The sequence below is a fragment of the Bison bison genome, unplaced genomic scaffold (assembly GCF_000754665.1).
Source record: "Bison bison bison isolate TAMUID 2011002044 unplaced genomic scaffold, Bison_UMD1.0 scf7180017864325, whole genome shotgun sequence".
Classification (NCBI taxonomy): domain Eukaryota; kingdom Metazoa; phylum Chordata; class Mammalia; order Artiodactyla; family Bovidae; genus Bison; species Bison bison.
This window is the reverse complement of record NW_011494897.1, coordinates 1,442,438-1,445,972: the sequence shown is the minus strand read 5'-3', so window position 1 is coordinate 1,445,972 and position 3,535 is coordinate 1,442,438.

Below are 3,535 nucleotides of genomic sequence, written 5' to 3'. Positions count from 1 at the left end.
GGGATAAGAGACATGATGAATCAGTCCTTTTGGTAGATGATGACAGCAGTAGAAAATACTGGAATCGTCTTGCTTGAAAATAATAAGGTACAATGTGGCGTTTGTAGGTGGAAGGTGGAAGGAGGGGATAATGAGGAATTTTGTTTTCTTCCTATCGCCTAGCTTTATGTGGTTAACTATTTGAGAGGGAAGGTGCCAACATCAAGGAGTTACCTATACAGTGCCTTTGATTGTAGGCTGCCTCTTTCTTCTGAGGAAGTACTAGTTAATATTGTTTTGGCTTCTATGAGTTTAGTTCAGGCTGTAAACAAGTTAGAAGCTGAGAAATGGGCCAAAATCTTAAAGAACTACCTGTAAGGTATATAGTGTCAGGTTTATTTTGAAACTTTAAATCATGACTACCTTTCCTTTGGGCTTCCCAGGTAGCGTGATGGTAAAGAATCTGCCTTGCCAGTGCAGGAGATGCAGGAGACACAGGTTTGATCCCTGGGTTGGGATAATCACCCAGAGTAGGAAATGGCAACCCACTCCAGTATTCTTGCCTGGAAATTCCGTGGACAGACTAGCCTGGTGGGCTACAGTCCATGGGGTGGAAAAGAGTTGGACGTGACTGACTGAATGAGCACGCGGTATCAAGTACCTTTCCTTTGGGGACCAACGGTGCTGCTTTCACAGTTTCAGAAGAAGGTTTTCTTTATTTCCTTTACTGTTTATTTCAGCTCAGCTGTAGATAATCGAGATACAAAGGCAAATGAAACCTGTTCCCTGCTCTGGAGGGACTCAGAGCCTGGAGAGAGAGTCATAGAGACAAACAAGTGCAGTAGGAAGTTACAGCTCCTTGTCGTCTGAGTGGTCAGAACACAGACTGAAAGAGGGTGGGGGAAAGCGGGAGGCAGTACTTAAGGAAAGTTAATAGCCTTTGAACAAAGGCTCGAAGGTAAGTCATCCTTTGCTAACAGCCAGCTCTGTGGAAGATTGAGTTGATGGGAGGAAGAGAATATTGGGCTGAAGGAGCATTATGTACGTGGAGTCAGAGGAGGCAAACAGTAGCCCGGAAATGGCCACATTTAGTGAGAGCCCTGCAGCCTGCGTCAGCAGGAAGTGGTCCTGGGGACACTGCTGGCCCTTGGGTGATGCAAGTAAAGGGTCAGCATGATTAGATTTGTATTCTGGGTATGCTGGCGTGTTTTAGAAACATTCCAGTTTTTAAATTGCATGCCCTGCCTTCTCATGGCTCTTGAAAGAGCTTTTAATAGGGGACTTATAAAAAGTTTATAATAGGAGACTTAATTTGGCCTACTGGGAGAAGAGTTTGGTAAAGGAGAAATGCCAGTCCATCTTGGTCCTTGATCAAACTTCAGTTAGGCTCCTTTGAACCTTCTTTTCAACTCAGCCTCCCTGTCTGTCCTATCCTTGCAGAGCCTGCACAGCCCAGTCTCAGCAGAGTTCAGTGACGTCAGTTAAGTGAGAATCCCCAACTCTTGCTATCTGACCACCCTGGTATCTAATCAAATTTCTTATCCCCTATGTTTGATGTCCAAGTTCTTGACCTGTAAGAATCCTGTTAGGCTAGTTTAGCAAGAATCCCCCTACCCTTGATGTTTCCTTGTAGTAATTTTTTTGCCACTGGCACCCTCCCTGTGCCCCTTGGCTGTAAATCTCCAGATGTCTTTGCTGCATTCAGAGGTGATCTCCCTCCCCTGTTGTAATATCCCTGTACAGTAATCTTCAATGAACTCTTCCTGCTGTTATAACAAGTATTGAGATAGTTATTTCTTTGACACTAGTTAAGAAAAGACTCACATTTTATAGTGAAATCCCATACACATTTCACTATGGTAGTAGGTATTGAGAATAAGGTTAAAGAATCCCAGAGTCGCCTTAAAAAAATGAGTAGGTCAGAAAGTAGAGCCTCTCTAGACTTAGGGCAGAAGAATAGGGTGATGTAAAGGGCTTAGGACAAGGATTTAGCAAATGCTTGAGGTAGGTAACTCATTATCTGTTCATGACACCCTGTCTGTGATTTTTATTAGTAGTGAATAGAGTTGACCTAAAGGGGAACATTGTTTAGCTTCTAATGAGTCACTAGCTAGTTATCTTGGGTAAGTCATTTACCCTTTCTGCTGGCACTCGTTGGTATACCAGGAAGATCCCCTGAAGGAGGGTATGGCAACCCATTCCAGTATTCTTGCCTGGGGAATCCCATGGATAGAGGTGGCCTGGTGGGGTTTCCAGGAGCTGGACATGACTTAGCGACTGAGCACACATGTGAATTTTGGTACTTCCTTTTTCACTACAGAAATTATTTGTTGACTGAATAGCACTACTAAGTCATGCCATTGGTCCTTCTGGCCACTCTAGATTCTTTCTGTTTGCTGCTTAAATACCAAAGATAGAGGGAAATAAGTTCTGTGACAGTGGCCACGTGTTTAAACATGGGGATTGATTCTTCAGTAAGTTCTTAAAGACCAGTGGCCAAAAAACATGCTAAGGAGGAAAGCCTTGAAAAGGTTGCTGCCACCTTGGTTGAGTACTTCCACCTTTTTCTTCTACCTTCCCTTCCTCTCCAGGAGGGGTAGAACCAAGGAGGGAAGAGTGTGTCAGGCAGGAGACAGTGCCCTCTCTTCTGGTGGAGTTGAGTATCACGCCGTGGATTCTCCCTTGCGTGCCCTTAAAGGACAGCCCTTTCACACTGTACTGAGATTTCTTTAAGTCTGTTCTGTATGCAGTGCTACAAACTCCTAGAGACTGAGATCCCCGCTCCCGATTACCGTATCAGTCAGGCAGTGGTGCTGGTATAGTTGGCTTTCAGAACCTTTCAGAATTGTTGCTGTGTCATATTAAATAGCAAGAATATGTCAGCAAAATACACCCTGTCCAGAAGTCCTTTGGCACATAGTCCTGTACACCTAGTAGCTACTTGATGGCACTCTGGAAAATGATGAAGTACTTTAAGAATCTGAGGCGGTGCTCTGTAGATAAGGTATTTGCCTTTTAAATTCTGGTCATTTTAAAAATGAATTTCTGAGGTGTTTTGAAGATTATTTCTCCCTACCCTTCATGTTCATGTTCATAAGTCATCAGTTAAAATTTTGCTATAATTTAAAAGGTTTATTCAGAAAGTGTATTGACATTTAAGTTGATATGATTATTAGCTTATTATATTCAGGAAAATTATGGAATTTTGTTAGCTTAGTAAATATATCTAAACTGAAAGTCTTAGACTAAAGCATTGACTACTGGAGTATTTTAATGTTTTAAAGAACAAACATCCATTGTCATTTCTGACATGAGTTTGCTGTATGATTTTTGTACTTGGGGGACTTGAAAGAACTAGGAAGTTTCTAAAACAGTATACTGTATTTTTAGATATAATTTAGGCCCATGTTTTCTTGTATCCCCTGGTGATTCAGTTGTGTCAGCTTGTAAGGTCTTCTGGCAAGTTATAGTGAAAACCCTCCCAGGGGAGTGTCCTGGGGTTTAGGGGAGTGTCTCAGGGAGGAGTGTCTCTGGAAATAAGACACAGGCCAGGCCA